This window comes from Sorex fumeus, unplaced genomic scaffold, assembly GCF_029834395.1.
Source record: "Sorex fumeus unplaced genomic scaffold, SorFum_2.1 ptg000044l, whole genome shotgun sequence".
Taxonomy (NCBI): Eukaryota; Metazoa; Chordata; class Mammalia; order Eulipotyphla; family Soricidae; genus Sorex; species Sorex fumeus.
Window position 1 is genome coordinate 32,880,930 of NW_026606101.1, and position 18,667 is coordinate 32,899,596.

The 18,667-nt window shown below is 38.3% G+C and overlaps 1 protein-coding gene and 1 non-coding gene across 3 annotated transcripts in view; one reads left to right on the forward strand and one right to left on the reverse strand.

Annotated features, from left to right (window-relative positions):
• Positions 1–18,667, forward strand: part of MACROD2 (mono-ADP ribosylhydrolase 2) — a 2,391,823-nt gene that overhangs the window by 634,929 nt on the left and 1,738,227 nt on the right. The gene's annotated exons all lie outside the window — the stretch shown is intronic.
• Positions 10,108–10,213, reverse strand: LOC130030816 (U6 spliceosomal RNA). The gene has a single exon (XR_008793498.1). It is a non-coding gene; the product is annotated as a U6 spliceosomal RNA (small nuclear RNA).

The window sequence follows — 18,667 nt, forward strand, 5'->3', positions numbered from 1 at the left end:
AAGTACCACACTGTTTTTCATCTATTTCTAATTTTCCTACTCTTTGATTTATAACTTCCTCATGCTTGAAGAGTTTTACATCTTAATAGTTTGTGGCATATGTAAGAGTATGGCAGGAAAGAAACTGCAGTTTGGACAATTGCAGATGATGGTCCCAATTACATTAGAAAAGAGTTGGAATGAAAAGATAGATTTTGCTTTTTTCTTTAATCTAGTCCTGCACAATAGCCTGTTTTAGGACTGACTCTGTGCTCAGATTATTTTCTATGATAATTATCTCTTTGAAAGAGAACTGGCTGAACTTATTTGTGGAAAAAAACCTAATGTATATACTCATGTATACAGAATGAAAGTTTAGACTTCTGGCATAGTCTAATACTTGGCATCTCATGTTTGTTGGGTTTTTAAAAAGTTGTTTACATTTCTAATTTTAAGGAAAGATGATTGATTTTTTTTAAAGAATGGATAAGTACTGTCTTGTGAGTATTTACTGAATGAGTTCTTCATTTTTTTAATATTTTTGAGAGTATTCACTATTAGACTGTAATTTCTTTGAGTTGTCAGAGTGCTTATATAGATACTTCATTTGATGATCATAAATTTATGAGAAACATGGTCACATCAATATTTTACAGATGAGGAAACTGAGCTGTGTGGATTTTTTTTAATTGAATCACAGTGAGGTACAGTTACAAAGCTTTCATATTCGAGAATCAGCCCTATAATGATCAAACACCTATCCCTCCACCAGTACACACCTTCTATCACCAGTGTCCCCAGTATACACACCCCCTTCCCAGTCCTCATCCTGCGTCCATGGCAGACAGTTTTCCCAATACTCTCTCTCTACTTTTGGGCATTATGTTTTTGTCAGATTTTCCCACCACCATTCAAGACTGCCTGCCAGGATTAGAGGCTAGATTATTTATGGTCCCTTGCTCATTTTTAATATTGTGGGTGCTGCAGCAGCATGCTTCTGGAATCCTAGATTGTAGATGATTGGGTTCCAAAGACATTTCTGTAGGGTACTAATCCATTTGGGGATTCAGTTGGGGTCTCTGGACCAGGGCTGTTGGTGTGCTAAGATGGCATCTGGAGACACATTGTGGGTTGACAGCCAGGCCAACGAGTGGGTGGGGAGCTGGGGAGGGACAGCTGACACCTCTGCTGCCATGCGACATGAAGATTTAGTCATGAAACCAGCATACCTGGGCCTTGCTTGTGGTAGTTCTTGGTCACTGGGATTCCATCTGGAGTAGACAGGGAGACTGCCACCTGCTCCATCTGGGGTGTGCTGGTGAAATTGGCTCAGTGTGGGGCCTGGAGAGATCTCCAGCACTGTGGTGTCTTCCAGGACTCACTGTTGTGTCTCTGGCTTTTGAACTCTTTCGAGATTTTTTTATGGGTCTCTAGAGCAAGGCGAGTTTACAGTTTACAGTTTTCAGTTGACTGGCTCTGGGGTCGGTTCCTGGGGATGACTGCCAGTGCCTCCATGTGTATTGGGAAGTGGGGGTAGGTAGCCCATACCAACTCCATGAAAGCCTGGAGATTTCAGTCACAAAACCCGCATACCCAAATTTTCAACAGATTATATCTTGGTGAGGTCCATCCTGAGACAGTGGAGTCAGGCCCGGGGTATGGCGTTGATTTTGGATTGTGGAAGGAAGCTGATGCTGGGGGCTCTACTTGGGCATATACAGGCCAACTTGCCCCCTTCTGATTTACCCCAGTCTATTCCACCATGTGCGGGTCTGAGATTAACTGTGACTTTTGATCTGTTTCAAAATTTATCTATGGATCTATGAAATAAGGCCAATAAATGAGCTTGACTAGCTGTACCAGAGGTGGTTTGTGGGCGTGGCTCTCACATACCTAACTTTTGGCTATTTAATTTCTTGATAAACTTGGTCCCAAGTTTATGGGGTCTGGCCAAAGGCACAGCAGCAATTTGGGGGTGTCAGAAAGCCTGAAGGCACAATCAGGCTGATGATGCACTTACTCCACAGGTACAGGTTGACCTGTTGGCAGCACCGTACCCCGAGCTATGTGGATTTACAGTGACTTAGGCAAGATCTCACAATTCATAATGAAGAACTAAGATCAAATTCTGGATCTTTTATTTAAATTCTCTTATAATTTATAATTTACTCCCCTTTAATCCTTTAAATCAGTAATGACTACAGGTCTCCTGACAAATTTGAAAGTTAATAAAAAGAAAAACGGCTTTTCATTGACCCTTCTAAACCCACTTTACTTAGATATCTTATCCATCTTCATTGTCCACTAAAATTTCAATGCAAGATCTGTTCCCTGATTTTTACAGCATTCAGCTGAAGAGAAGAACAACATGGAGGGCGGGATCCACAGATCCCGAAGGGAAAAAAAAAAAAAGGTTCCAAAAAGAGCCGAGATCATCGGGAAGCCCCAGATGGGGTAGGTACTGCATCCCGCCTCCCCCAGATGGAACCCCGGTGACCAGAAGCCTCTACAACCACAGCTCGAGTATACGGGAACTTGGACTTTTCCTCAAATGTGCCGGGACTGCAACTCCCAGGTAACCTCAGATTCCGGAAGTCACGCCCACAGCCCGCCCCCCAGCGCCATATTTACAGCATTCAGCCAAAGAGAAGAACAACATGGAGGGCAGGATCCACAGATCCCGAAGAAAAAAATAAATAAATAAAACAGGTTCCAAAAAGAGCCGAGATCATCGGGAAGCCCCAGATGGGGTAGGTACCGCATCCCGCCTCCCCCAGATGGAACCCCGGTGACCAGAAGCCTCTACAAGGACAGCTCGAGTATGCGGGAACTAGGACTTTTCCTCAAAACAGCGCGGCCGCGTGAGCGGCCGCGCGACATCTCTCTATATACAAAGTGATCCATGGGAAGTAAATGACCCAACGTTTCTCTCTGAAAATCATAGTTAAGTTTGGAGCACGGCCACAGCCCCAGAAACACAAGGACTTAATGCATAACCCAGCAGCTTGGAGCAGAAAAGTGAACAGGCTATGCGTTAATCCAGGCCATCATGACTGTCTGGAGGGGAAAGGGTGTTGCCCCATTCGCCCTCTCCTCTCTGGAAAGAAAGATGGCGGCCACATGGGAGCTTTGTGGACAGCAGGAATGAGCCGGGGGTGTGGGGGCAACTAAAACCTCATGGGAAGGGGGCGTTCCAGTCCGTCCTTCACGCCCTACCGAGGTCACCAGTTGCCCCCCACTAGCGGCTCTCCAACATGACCATGGCCCCAGATGCACAAGGACTTAATGCAGAACCCGGAAGCTTGGAGCAGAAAAGTGAACGGACTATGAGTTAATCCAGGCCATCAAGTCTGCCGGAGGAGAAAGGGTGTTGCCCCATTCGCCCTCTCTTATCCGGAAAGAAGGATGGCAGCTGCATGGGAGCCTTGTGGACAGCAGGTATGAGCCGGGGGTGTGGGGGCGACTAAAACCTCATGGGAAGGGGGGCGTTCCGGTCCGTCCTTCACGCCCTACCGAGGTCACCAGTTGCCCCCCGCGAGCGGCTCTCCAGCATGGCCACGGCCCCAGAAGCACAAGGACTTAATGCAGAACCCGACAGCTTGGAGCAGAAAAGTGAACGGACTATGCGTTAATCCAGGCCATCAGGTCTGTCCGGAGGGGAAAAGGTGTTGCCCCAGTCGCCTTCTCCTCTCTGGAAAGAAAGATGGCGGCCGCATGGGAGCCTTGTGGACAGCAGGTATGAGCCGGGAGAGTGGGGGCGACTAAAACCTCATGGGAAGGGGGGCATTCCAGTCCGTCCTTCACGCCCTACCGAGGTCACCAGGTGCCCCCCACGAGCGGCTCTCCAGCACGGCCACAGCCCCAGAAGCACAAGGACTTAATGCAGAACCCAGCAGCTTGGAGCAGAAAAGTGAAAGGACTATGCGTTAATCCAGGCCATCAGGTCTGCCCGGAGGGGAAAGGGTGTTGCCCCAGTCGCCTTCTCCTCTCTGGAAAGAAAGATGGCGGCTGCATGGGAGCCTTGTGGACAGCAGGTATGAGTCGGGGGAGTGGGGGCGACTAAAACCTCATGGGAAGGGGGGCGTTTCGGTACGCCCTTCACGCCCTACCGAGGCCACCAGTTGCCCCCCACTAGCGGCTCTCCAGCACGGCCACGACTCCAGAGCACAGAAACCAATTTCTTAACTATCTGACTTTCAGTAGAAATACTTCCAGGGTCAATAAGTAAAATAGCAGAAATCCAAAACCAACATATAATTCTTGAACCCAGCTGTAGAAAGCAAATCACTTCACAATGCTTTGTCAGCATGTCTGATTCGGGGGGGGTGTAAACTCTAAATAATAGTGGTGAATCTTTTATTGAAACAATGAATCTAATCAAAGCAGATAGAGTGTTAACTAGAATTCATCTGCCCCACAGGGACTGGGAGGGGTGGGGGGTGGGGTTTTATTGGGGTTCTTCATGGTAAAAAATAAGTTTTGGTAAAGGGAAATGTGCTTGATATTTGCATGACTGAGACCTAAACCTGAAAGCTTTGTAACCTTTCCCATGGTGATTCAATAAATAAATAAATAAATTAAAAAAAAAAAAGATCTGTTCCCTATGACATGGGTTTTTTTAATGTAGTGTTAAACATTTTATTTTCAATTTGACTCAAAACAGCCACACTGCTCTTATTTTCCAAGTTAATAGATAAGACAGTTATATCAAATTGTGTGGAGCAGGAGGTTTAGTTTTACCTTGCTTAGATTATTTTCATTCCTCATTAATTATTCAGGAACTCTGAGGCTTACCTCCTGCATTCTATTTGTGTTGAGCTCATCTGTTCATCTCATTGTTTCAGAGCACCATTCATTGTTACTGTTCTTGACCCAAGTTAAAAAATCCAGCAGCCAGTATTTATTCCCCATGGCTAGTCATCTTCTTAGGCATAAATCCCTTACCAATTTCAAAATTCTTTCACATCCATGTTCCCATTTCCATATCTAATCATTATTCTCCAAAACAATGATGTTGTGGTATAGTGTCTTGAGTTTGACAGAACTTCCTGCAGAAGTTGCACACTAAAGTCAATTGTCAAAAGCCTACACATGGACAGACCCAAGCCTCCAATTACTGTGTTTGTGTCCCAAAGGAAACTCTCTTGGTGTCTTATTGCTCTTTCCTGCAGACGAATCTTGATAGAAATCCTACTGCTTCATCCCCCAACTAGTCTGTCAGACATTGAATCTTAGGGAACCAGAGTAGATTTAAGTTCTTTCTTCGGGAGAATGAAGAATCTCTAATAAAGGGTATCCTTAGTTGTATGGCAAACTCTTTCCTCTATTCAATGAAGAAGTTGTCTTCTTGATTCACATTTACATAATTAAGAATTTATCTTTAAAAAGCCAGCAAATCTGGGGCTGGAGCAATAGCACAGTGGGTAGGGCTTTTGCCTTGCACACGGCTGACCCGGGTTCAATTCCCAGCATCCCATATGGTCCTCTGAGCACCACCAGGACTAATTCCTGAGCGCAGAGCCAGGAATAACCCCTGTGCATCGATGGGTGTGACCCAAAAAGCAAAAAATAAAATAAAATAAAATAAAATAAAAAGCCAGAAGATCAGTATTTCTACTGCTATTTAAAATGTATCACTTAAAAATGAACTCCATCAGACATTTTACTTATTTGCTGTCTGAATATGGCTTTATCACACTTATATTTCCAAAAATATTATTTCCAAATAATATTCACAGTTTCCTAGAATTTTGGCATCTTTTGTGGAAACAAAATTCAACCCATATAGAGGGTGGAGTGGAAATTCAACATATAAATTAGATTTTTAGAAACCGCCATCACAATATTTTTAAAATTATATTTGAATCCTCCTGGATTGGATATTCCCCAGTAACTATTAGCATATTTATTATTAAGACATTTAATTATTAGTGATCTGATCAATCACTTCTTATTCTTTTAGAATTTGCTATTTTTAAATTTAATTATTTTTTTACTTTCAATTGAACTTTGATTCATTCCCTTAATGTAATTAATTTTTAGAGAATCACTTCTGAAAACTATAAAGTGCATTTTTTAACAGAAGAGATTTTCAGGCTTTCAAAGAAAAGCAAATATGTAAATAATGCCTTTAGATACTGCAAATAATCTTACTTATAATTTTATGTTGGTACTTATGTGCCTGTGTGTATTTATACACGTGTGTGCTTGTGTGTGTGTGATATTACCCAGGTATTATGATAGGATGAAATAAATTACTTACTTATGGTGGATTTTCCTTGTGATTTTAAATTCTTATCAATCTCTAAGCTACGTAAATTTTAGTTGTAAAATAGATTGAATGCTTGTTGTTTGTAAGTATGACCCAGATATTGCTGAATGCATCTAAATTATAAAATGAATTTTAGCTGTCATTTTTTGTAACCACTTAAGTAAAAAGATACCACAGTAGTTAAATAAAATGAACCTAGAGTAAGAAAAATATATATATATAGTTGAGTCTCAATTGTGACATTATCATCATTATTAGTATTTACTCAATTTTAGTGCTAGGGATCAAACACAGAACCTCAAATGTGCCAAGTGTACATTCTATTCTTGAACCATATTCCTGGCCCTCTGCTATTATTATATGAGTAATCTCAAATAAGTAACTTAATTTACAAGCCTAGTTTTCTTATGTTAAAACTGCAACAATCACATCACATTCCTTGGAGGACTTTGAGAAGTTGAATAAGAAAATATATTTAACGTGCTTACAATGCCAGCCAGGTACTTTGTTAATAATAAATATTAACTACATTGTTACCATTAAATAAATTACTCCAGCAAACTTATAATTGCTATTTTAACCTATTGAGCTAAAACTAAGAGCCTGAAAAGAAAAAAATTAGTTTTGGCATTCTGTACTTGGATCATTAAAGCAAAAATCACATGAAGAAGAATCTAGATGGCAAGTCGAAACAACGAAAACTTGATTTTTGTCACACAACCTACAGTTCTTTCCATGTGGAAATGGACCCCATAAGGATTACAGAAGTAGTAGCATTAATAATCATAATTTCCACTGTCTAATATCAAGTGGATAAAAACAAGTTTATGGAGCTAAGAAATTTTCCACTCACAAGAATGAGTTTACTCATTGTCCATTGCCTGTCATTCTCTCCAATTCTGTTCCTGTTTCTCTTGCCAAATAGAGCTAATGACAGTTTATTACTTTGGCATATGTCTTTCCTCTTTATTTTAAACACTCAAAAAATCCTTTATAGACAAATCTGAATTTGAGATTCAGAATATGAAATGTTCTATGAAAAAATTATAGCTTAACTAATATGAATAAGTTTATATTTATTATTCCTCATATTGATGTGTCTATGAATGTGTTTGGCAGTTCAATACAGTATACAGATTAGAGTGTGTAGCACTAGTTTCTTCTCTGAAGTTTTGAAATATGTGGTATATGCACTAGATTACTTTCTAAAATTCAGGACAATCTAAATTCTGACTATAACTGGCCATGTGGATCTTGAATGAGATGAACCTGTATTATCACAGTGAGTTGGCCAAGGATTAGTGTAATGAAGAGTTGAGCAGTACTAGTTCAAATGCACTATTATTTTATGAATCTAATTCTATTTCTTATTCACATTGCTTTTGTGAGAATGAGGGGATGAGCCTTCTACAGCTCCTCCTCTTTGTTTTATAAATTTCCCCCCTGTGAATTCTTGTCTTAATCTTTTTGTTTTTACTAATCTAAATTAATATATTCCCTTCCTCAAATGAAATAGATTTCTTTGTGATAAGCACTACATCAAAATCAGGCCAAGATTATAATTTTAATTTTACTGTATGATATTTTGTGGGGAGTGTAAATTAATAAATCTAGATGTCTGAGTTGAGAAGAACCCTGAGAAAAGTCAAAAGATCATACTCAAAGGCTAATACAGAGAAAGGACTAAAGAACAAAAAGCAGAAGACAAAATATAGGAAAATGTTTCTTTCTGTTTCTTTATAGTTGTATTTCACTTGTAAAATAATCTCATATATATTTACTGATGATGTATCATGCTTTCACCTTATAGAATTATGAGTCTTTTAGACTTGTTCCTCTTCAGCATCCATAAATTTCACAGTTTTGCAATTTTACTATTTACAGCAAAAAGGATCACGGTCCAGTCATGGTCCTCCCATTGTTCATCGATTTGCTCAAGCGGGCCCAGTAATGTCTCCATCATGAGACTTGTTGTTACTGTGTTTGGCATATCGAATACGCCGCACGGGTAGCTTGCCAGGCTCTGCCGTATGGGCAAGATACTCTTGGTAGCTTGCCGGGCTCTCCGAGAGGGGCAAAGGAATCGAACTCGGGTCGGCCATGTTGGCTGCTTGTAGGCAAACACCCTACCACTGTGCAAAAAGGGACTTTTCAAAAAATAAAGTGGCGTTTCTCATTCCAAGTTGCTCCTACATTGCCAGGTTTGAAAGCCTTGGCTCAACTGAAGACTGTTCACTTACCATCTATATACCAGAAGCATGCCCATACTTCTCCAGTTGTAACGAGGAAGCAAACTTCATATATTGTCAAGTATACACTGGGAGCAAATATTTGTCATTTTCTTCTCATGAAAAATTATTTGTGCCATAACTTTATGCTATTTACAGGTTTCCATATATAGAAGTACTGGTCATTTTATATTTGAAGTTGGGAACCATTAAGACCAGCACATATGCCTAGACTCTCTTTGCATTTGATTGATTCATTCAGTTGATATTTATTGATCATTGACAATGTGCCAGAACTTTACTGGGTACTAGATTGTGAGAGTTCTTCCCTATTATTGTGGAGTAGTGACAAGTAAAAAAGACCAATAAATAATTTGCAAATGATTTATACATCAAGGCTGGAGCGATAGCACAGCAGTAGGGCATTTGCCTTGCACGTGGCTAACACGGCCAACCCGAGTTTGATTCTTCCGCCCCTCTCAGAGAGCCCTGCAAGATACCGAGAGTATCTTACCCACACGGCAAAGCCTGGCAAGCTACCTGTGACATATTCGATATGCCAAACACAGTAACAACAAGGCTTATAATGGAGACATTACTGGGCCCGCTCCAGCAAATGGATGAACAACGGGAGGACAGTGCTTTTATATGGGCACCAAATATTTGAATACTATAATTTCAACAAATAAGAGAGATTTAAATTTAAAAGAAAATAATTGGGTATATCAATTTATAGGATATCATTTACATAGTCTGATTGGGGAAACTTTGTCAAAGAAACTGAGAAAGAGAGAGAGAGATTTAAATACTATATATATTCCAGGAAAAAAGGGGGATGAAATGTGTTCCAGAAAAAAAAAGCTATGGTCTTTCCTATTATATGAATGTTCGTTTTATTCACTGCAATGAGAAAACAAGGGTGGCCAAGACAGATTTAAACAGTATTATTTGATTAGATAGGATTAGTAGAGAGTCTGAGTACTGAAAGCAGTTTGGTTCCATTACAATTTAAATGGGCTGCCATTAGAGGCTTTGAGCAGCAAAATTAGCATGTTTTCAATTAAAGTTTTAAAAAGATATTTTTGGCTGCAAGAGTGAAAACAGGTGAAATTCATTGAGCGTTTTTTTATATTTTTGCATTTTTAATTGAAGTCTCAGTGATTTTTAAGTTATTCTGAGCTCAGATTTCCTCTGCACTCTGGAATCACTCAGGGTCGTGCTAGGGTAACTTTTATGATGTATACCACTCTGAATAGCATGGGGAGTCTTGGAGAATTTTGCCTGTGTTCTGGAGAAGAATATGCAATTGGGTTGGAGAGATAGTGGAATGGGTAGGGAGCTTCACTTGTACACGGCCCACCTGGGTTCAATCTCTGGCACTCCATATAGGCCCTCCAAGCCTGCCTAGAGTGATTCCTGAGTGCAGATACAGGAGTAATTTCTGAGAACTGCCGGTTGTGGTCCCCAAACTATCTATCTATCTATCTATCTGTCTATCCATCTATCTATCATCTATCCATCTGTCTCTTGTCTTTACACATATATATATAAAATATTACATATATGTAATTATATGATATAAATGTATAACTTATTATTTTAAATAGAATATCTTAATTTAGATTTTAAAAATATTGTTTCATGTTCTCTGTATTTGCATGTCATCCTTGCACAGGGGCCATGCTAATCTTCTCTGTATCATTCCAATTTTAGTATATGTGCTGCCGAAGGGTGTTTGTTTGCCTTACAAGCGGCCAAAATGGCCGACCTGAGTTCGATTCTTCCACCCCTCTCGGAGAGCCTGGCAAGCTACCAAGAGTATCTCGCCCACACGGCAGAGCCTGGCAAGCTACCCGTGACGTATTCGATATGCCAAACACAGTAACAATAAGTCTCATGATGGAGACATTACTGAGCCCGCTCAAGCAAATCGATGAACAATGGGAGGACGGTGACCATGACCATTTCATGTTCATTCTAGTAGGTCCCATTTGTTGTTTCCTACTTTCCCTTGTTTGATGGTTTGAGTTCGGTTTCTTTACCTTTTGTGGAAGAACATTTAGTATTACTTACAGAAGTTTAGTGACCATTGATTTACTTAACTGTTATTTGTCTCTAAAACACTTTATCGCTGTTTCAAATCTGAGTGCTAACTTAGCTGGATAGAGTATTTTTAGTCGGAAGGATTTTTTCTTACAATGTGTTAGATGTATCTCCCTATTTCTTTCTCATTTTCTGTTAATAGATCTGAGTGAGTCTTGTAGCAGTTAGTTCCATTGAATGTGAGTAAACTCAATATTTTTAGGACTCCCTGTCTTTGATTCTTGTTATTTTTAAAGTGTTCTTCTATTTGGATATTTTGTTTGTGCTTCTTAGAGCCTTCTGTGTTTAGATATATTTCTCCATCCTCAATGGAGAATTCTCAGCTATTATTTATTCAACCAATAATTTTGGGTGTTATGGTTTATTATTTTACACCACAGCTGGTGGTGCGCAGGGGCTAATCTTAGCTCCTGGAAGATCATAGAGGATCACATGTGGCCTGCCATTGAGTTGGGCCTCCTGCATATGAGCTGTTCTCAGCCCACTGAGCTATCTCCCCAGACTTTTCAACTAATGATCCTCTTCCTTTCTGTTTTCTTCTCCTCCTTAAACTCTCTGTGGTACAAATCTTGTCCACTTGATGATGTCCATTAATGTCTTTTATTTTTCTTTACTTTTAAAATTCTTTTTTTTATGTTTCTCTTGATAGTTGCTTTATGTTACCCAAACTCATTTATTCAGTGTTCTTTAGTCTTTAAATCCTGCTGTTGGGTCCTTCTGTATTACTTTTATTATTAGTTCAACTTCAGCTAAGTGATTTCAGTTTGGATTTTTTTCATCCTTTTGCAGTCCTTAGTAAAGTTTCTTCCATTGATTTCCTTATTTCTGTGAGTATTTTTAGCATGGTTGCTTGGGTGTCTTTATCGGGTTGTTTAAAAAGCTGTGATGTGTTCAGATTCTTTCCTGGAAATTGATTCTTCAACTATGGATATGGGTAAATTCTGATTCTTTATTTTTCCTGTGTTACATGAGGTAGAGGAATGAGTTTGAGCCAGTCTGGATGACAATAGAGGGTTCAGGATGGCGAATTCCAAACAGGGACTGTAGCTTTGAGTTTGTGTAGACATGACCTGCTGCCAAGAAGCTGCAGTCCTCAGAGTCCTGCAGCAGATGATACAGCCTGAGGTTCAGCAGGGCTAGAATTGCTGGAGCTTTGCAGTGACTGTGGTGTTCCGATCCACAGGCCTGGACAGCATCTGGAGGTAGAAGTCACAAGTACCCAATGGCAGCTGAAGTGACCTTCATAATGAATGAGAGAATTTTCATTTGGCAGCAACTAGAGTGCCAAGTCTTGGGGCCAGAGCAGTAGTACAGCTTGAAAGGCTTGCACACGACTAACCCGGGTGTGATCTCCAGAAATCCCATACGGTCCCCCCAAGCCTGCCAGGTGTGATCTATAAGTGAAGAGTCAGAACCACTAGGTGTAGCCTCAAGACCAAACAAAATAAAATAAGAGTGCCAAATCAAACAGGCCTAAGTAGTAAGCATCAGTCAAGCTTATTGTGTTGGAACATTATGAAATTTGGAGAAGACCTCAGGCAACAAATCTCGGCAATACTGTACTGCCACTAAATGTCCCATATCATGGGCAACTTTATCTGTGTATCTTAGTTGAGCAGGCCTGGTGGTAGGTTTGAGCTCACCCGTGGAATAATGCTGCCCAGATAGTGTTCAGGAGAGGACTGAGATGATGCCTTCCAACTACTTCTCATCCGTGGATATAAATTACAGTTCCATCCAGTAAAACTTAGATTGTAGAATTGGGGTGCTGGGAGCTCATTGTACCCACATTCCTATTCCAGGGAAATATTCAGTAACTTTGATGTATTTCCAATCACCACTCGTTCCCCAGGTCTGTTCAGCAAGTTTTCTTTTCCTTCTGTACTGCACTTGCTGCTTAGTGTACATTTTTCTCTGTTGGTGAGAAACTAACTCCATTCAATTCACCTTTTCCTTCTGAGAGTATCCCCAGATCCTGGGTGATGTAACCTCAAGCAAGATTCTGTGATAAATCCATGTTTCTGGTGTATATTTGACTGTGGTCAATGAAGAAGGCTGACAGAGGAACTGCCTATTTGGCCATCTTAACCATGGTTCATTTATCAATTTATCTCTTATTAACTCCATCTGTGAAATTTGTTTCCATGTCAATTTTAAAGACCAAACAGTATTGCACACAACTTTTGTTTTTTTGTAAAAAGAAATATGAACATTGAAAAATCACCATTGTCAGGTTTAAATGTTTCTGATTTTTCCGTCCCTCTTGGAGAGCCCGGCAAGCTACCAAGAGTATCCTGCTCACACCGCAGAGCTTGGCAAGCTCCTCATAGCATATATGATGTGCCAAAAACAGTAACAAGTCTCACAATGGAGACGTTACTGGTGCCCGTTCGAGCAAATCGATGAACAACGGGACGACAGTGCTACAGTGCTGCAGTGCTGAGTAGGTCTACTAATTTATATGGAAACAGACATCAATATTGCTTCATCTGCCTTGTGAGCATTGATTTATGTAGATCGCATGATAACCTGAGTCATGTGCCATGGAACAAAATGAAGTTGCCTTAATTTTTGTCTGGGTCTCTCAAGCAGAGCTCAGGGCCCTCTCTTGGTGATATGCCTCCATCTGGGTCTTGGAGTGGTCCAATGCTAGGAGTTCAGGATGCAGTACTATTTGAGCCTGTGGTACTCGGTGTCTCCAGGATGACACTCTGCAATGCTCCAGGCACTGTGGAATGCTGGTGAATAGAACCTTAGTACTTGCAAATCATGTACATATCACAATAGATTCCTGTCCATCTCTTCAGCTCTGAAGCTTCTTCCCCCCCCCCCCCCCAACTAATGAAGATTCCCATGAATCAATGTTTTAACAACAACAACAAAATCAAGCCCCCAAATAAGAAATTTATATCTTTTTACTGAGTGATCAAGGAGTTCTTGTTTCTCTGTTTTCTTAAAGTTACCGTAAGGTCCATGTTTATAGTATGGCCTTACAACATTCTCTTGGTTTTAAATTCAAAGCAAATGTAAGCAGACATTTTCTGTAACCAAATCCAAATGCTGTTCCTGCTGTTTTAAATTGAGGAAATCTGATGTGGAAAACAAATGAGAGGCAGCAGCAGCAACAACAAAATTAATAAGATGGATCATTTACTTTGGAAAGGGGTGTATGGCAGGGATTTCCAATAGTCTACAACAATTAATGATTTAAACTATGATTTTAAAAAATGTTTTCTTGATATCACATGATTGACCTTCTGTACAGTGTGGATCTAAGTGTCTTAATTAATGCAGAGGTGCAGAGGCAAAATTACCTCCTGAATTTTTACTTTATTTCCTAAGAAAATACACAAATTATTTCATTTTTGTCCTCAATGAGTTAAATGTTTGTTAGCTACTATGTTTCTCCTATTTTTTTTTTACTGTAAGGTGATAATTTTCTATTTCTACCTAGGGTTTCTTTTCTACCTACTGATGAGTTTATTTCTCAGGTTGGCAATGGTGTTGGTACAAATTCACAACCAGTTATTCTATGCTGGTAAGAAATGTCTTTTATTCATGAGTGAGTACAACGTTTAGTTGTGGATATTTTGTTTGGGCTGCAATACATATTTTCTTTATTTTTTACTATTTTAAATCATCTGGAATATTAATAGATTTTATTCAGTAAAGTCTAGTATAAATTATTTTCATATTTTTATTTTGTCTTGAGCAATACAATATATGCTTTCATTAATTATAATGATAGAAATAATAAAAGCTGAACCAAATTCAGATAACAATACTAAACCTATACAAATGTAAACTATCTTTATTATTATTCTTTCTGATCATTAAGATGGGCATGATGATGCTATTAGTTTACTTCATAATCCAAGCATTAAACTAAGCAAAAAACAGCTGATTCTGTAGCAGACTCATTTGACAAGCATTTTTTTAAATGTTGTTTTAGTACTCTGTAGAAAGCCTTACTAAAAGAATCTCCTCAAACAATGTTCTTAGAATACTTGTCTCAGGTTTTTCTGTAAGATGATGTGGTGCTTAAAAATGTACCCCATGCCTGCATGTGTGAGGTCCTGAGTTCTGTCCCATATACCTGTCACAACAGTTCCCCTATCCCTTGCATCTACAGTTGTGCTCCAGATAGATAGATAGATAGATAGATAGATAGATAGATAGATAGCATATATATGTATATATAAAGTACATATATATATACTATAGGTTTTATGTATAAACAAAACCTCTCATATCTCCCACCCATATCTCTATAAACTATAAGAGCCTTTGCAAATATTATAGTACTTTTCTACTTTTATGTATCTCCATGAACTGTAAGAGCCTTTGCAAATTACGCAGTACTACTTTCCTATTTGTAAAATGGTGACAATAGGGGCTGGGGGGATAGTGCAGTGGGTAGGGCATGCCTTGCATGCAGTTGACTCAGGGTTAATCACTGACAACATTCAAGCCCCACCAGGAGTGATTCCTAAATGATCACTGCCAGGTGTGGCCCCCTCCACTCCTCTCCCATCCCTCCCCAAGCCCAAATGAATACAATGATGATAATAAGAATACAAAGAGAGAATTCTGAGAATCACAGGGAAAATATATGTAGTGTATTGGAAGAATATACTAGTGTATTAGAAGAATGGCTAACACATTGTGAAAAAGAATTGGGGCCAAATGAAATAGTACCAGGGTTAGGGGCTTTGTTTTGCATACAGCCAACATCTCTACTTGGAATGACACTTGGAATGACGCTAAGTACAAAGGCAGAAGGAAGTCCTGAATTCTTCTGGCTGTGACCCAGACTCCTTTTCCTCTCCCCACAAAACCAAAAATTGATGATTGTTTCTTTCACAGATCTGGTAAAAATTCAGGTTTACCGATCAAGTTGCATTGGTCTTATTTGGAATTTTCTTCTTTATGTGCAAACATCTGATACTGTTTTCATTTGTTCCTGTAGTGCTTAATTATTATGTCCCATAGAAAGTAAAAGAACAAGGGTTTGATTTCCAAAAGAGAGAAGTAAAACTGCTTTGTGAATCTGTGTTCTTACCAAGGGATTGGAAACCACACGGAGAACCCTCCACAGACCTGTGTTCTTTTCCTCTTATCACTTGGTAACAAAGGGTCTTGCTTCTCTTTTCTTAGTGAGTCTGCATAGTCTTTTTTTCTTAAATTTTCCCTTTTCTATTAAGAATATCAAAGTGTTGAAAGTATAGTGTTATGTCTGAAATATTAAGCTTTTTTAAAAAAATCACATTAATTTAGACGTCTAATATTTTCTCTGTTCCTAAATTAGCTACCTTTTCAAATGAATGATTTGAAATTACATACTGGATTATTCAGGTACTCATCTAACATTTCAAATGTAAATAGTGTCAGTTTTTTTAAAAGGCAAAGGTAGGATATTATTATATGTGAAAGGAAGTAGAATTAAGTTCTTTTTAAAATTCGTATTTGCCTTGGATTCTTTTTTACAGTTTTAATCAAATTGTCATTTAAAAGCTGGTGGGTCCTATCTGATAAGAACTGTGTTGTTTATAGAGATTTTTAGGTGCAAATTATCTAGCCAGATGTTTAAACATTAAAGGGAAACAAGTTAAATACAATTAACACAGTCTTCATTTATCAAGTATTTAATTCTCAGCAGTAGGCGACATAACCCAGTTTTTTCCCCTTGTAATACACATAAATATAATTATTTAAATGACATGAATGATACAAAAATCTAATTTTTTTAAACTTTTCAAAATTAGAGGACTTTTTTTTATTCATTATGGGTTTCTTCCCAAGTTTTCATATTTCTTGCCTTCATCATTTCCCCTTATAATTCTCTGCTGCTTAGATATTATAACAGATACAATATTGCATTGTAATTTCCCACCACTGTTAACCATATCAATTAACTGTAGGCTATGAAATATATGAAAATGGGGAGAGAGTGGACCTGTGTCCACAAATCCACTCACATATCTCACAAACCTAAACATGAAGTTGAATATATTATTTCACTTATTCACTCTAGTTCATGTCTTATATAGTACAATATGGCAGTTTCTAATGCACATACTGTATTTTAATGTAATTAATAGTTTTAAGAGATGAGTGCTTCTGAAATTATCACGCTAAGAATCTAAAGATCTTAAAGTAGTTCTGATTAGGATGAATTTTAAAATGTTATTTATAATTTTTTGAATTATAAAAGTAATTAAAAATTACAGAAGTTTTGGGTTTGGGAAAGATATCAGCTATCACTTAATAAAAATCATCTGTGCACTACTGTTTATATCTCTGTGTCTGTTGCTATAGTTCTAACTGAATTTCAATATTCACAAGTTTACTTTTCTATTTATATATTCTATTATACTTTCAATTTTACTTCATAAATGCATTTATAAGGCTACTTAAATATTCTGAGCCATATTATAAAGGTTTAAAATTCCTACGTCTTTCTGAAAAAGAAATCAAGTTTAACAAATTTCATTGGGATTTAGAAAATCATTTCAAAACATAAATACTGAGTCTAACTTTTAGTAGAGTATTAAATTCTAAAAATTGTGTTACAGCAAAAATCATGAGTTTATATTCAAGTCCTCATTTGTTAAGTTAAGCACTTAAAATATCACTTAACATATAGACATTCTTTGCAGTTCATCACTTTGGTGGCACATGGAAATCATGTGAAGGACTTGATACTGAAGCCACATACCTGAATAATTCGATCTGAATTCTTAGGACAAGGACCAGTGGTGGGGGTCACAAAAATTCCCTGAATGGGGACTGATGTGATACTACAGTGGGTAGAACATTTGCCTTGAAAGCATCTGACCCAGATTTAATCCCTGGTACTTTAGATGGTTCCCCAAGCCCACCAAGAGTAATTTTTCTTCCTGAGTGCAGAGCCAGGAATAAGCTCTGAGCATGTTCTTTGGTTCTGGCCCCCAAAATAAAACAAAAAAAAGATAAAATTCTGTGAGTGATTTCAATGAACAGCTAGTATTATAAACCACTATCATAAATATTGGTTGTTAATTATTTTGCTGACAAAATGATAAATTTATTGAGTGAAGGAGGTTTATTTCTTCTTTATATAGGTTTGTTCCCAGAAAATCTAGCTCAGAACCACATTTGTAACTAATGTTCACTAAATACTTATCAATTAAAAAATGTTGATGAATATTTACATAACATAATGGCCTTACTGTACTCAGTGGAGCTAATTTTAAGCATTAATTATTCATTCCCTCATTTATTCATTTATACATATTTTAGCATCTTGATTTAATACACTGAAGGCATATGTGATTTGAAAGTACAACCCATGCTCTGAGAAGTTGGTTATCTTGTGTATGACAGGGTACACTATTAAATATATACATGATTTGACAGAAGGAAAATTGACCATGTTTAAGTGCCACCTTGAAATTTGGATTCCAAGATAACAGATGTAAAAACGGATCATGAAATATATTTGTTTGGAGTGCTACTGTGGTTGGTTCTGGTAGAGGAGGGCGGGGCAATCATAGAATCACAGTTTGACAGGAAGAAGTTAAATTTTAGTATACTTACTCTCCACAAAAGTTTCAGGTAACCTCATTTGGAGCTTTGCAGCTAGACATACTCTCAAGTGTACTGAAAGGTGTGAGGATTTTATATTTCCACGTTGATTAGTGATTGTGTATAAGTACTGGAGAAAGTGCCTTTGGGTAAGACATTTCTCTAGTTGAATCACAAAATGGAGCAATTCTTCTGACGGTTCTCTAAGAAGATAAGAGCATGCATCCTTGTTTCATAATAATTATTTGGTTAGAGTATTAACACTTTTCAACCCACTATGAAGCAACTAGTGACAGCCACAAAGTTATTCTGACTCAACAAAGAAAGGATCACATTTATTTAGGTGGAGAGGAGTAAAAAATGAACTCGTAATCATCTTCTGTAATGGGTGTTATTGCAATTTGGTGTTTAAAATTAGGTAAAATTTTAAAAGGCCAAGATGTGATACAGTTTATTTCAAGTACAGGAAACAGTAAAGGTTAAACTGGGGAAATAGAAAACATTAATTTTTTCAGAAGTG